This window comes from Buceros rhinoceros, unplaced genomic scaffold (assembly GCF_000710305.1).
Source record: "Buceros rhinoceros silvestris isolate BGI_N320 unplaced genomic scaffold, ASM71030v1 scaffold23256, whole genome shotgun sequence".
NCBI lineage: Eukaryota > Metazoa > Chordata > Aves > Bucerotiformes > Bucerotidae > Buceros > Buceros rhinoceros.
The window spans coordinates 1-354 of record NW_010419641.1 but is presented as its reverse complement, the minus strand read 5'-3'; positions in this window follow the sequence as shown (position 1 = coordinate 354).

Below are 354 nucleotides of genomic sequence, written 5' to 3'. Positions count from 1 at the left end.
GTGACAGCAGTCGACAAGAAAAAGCCGCAGTGTCACACAGACACTCGGGAGGCGCAGCCTCGGAACGAGCAGACGGAAGCAGCACAGTTCCGTACGGTAACAGATTCTTTTTTTTTTTTTTCGTTAAAAAAAAAAAAAAACTGTTTCCGTCCGGTACCGATTCTTTTTTTTTTTTCCGTTAAAAAAAAAAAAAATCCAGGGTCTTTAAGGCAACCAGCCCAACTACCCGGGGGCAGAGGGTGCCCACAAGCTCCCCCAAAGGGCGGTGGGAAGCTCGGGTGGGGGGGGTTGCGAGTAAGCTGCCGGGCAGGATCACCGGTGTTACGGAGAAGGTACTGTGGAGGCCACGGCCCC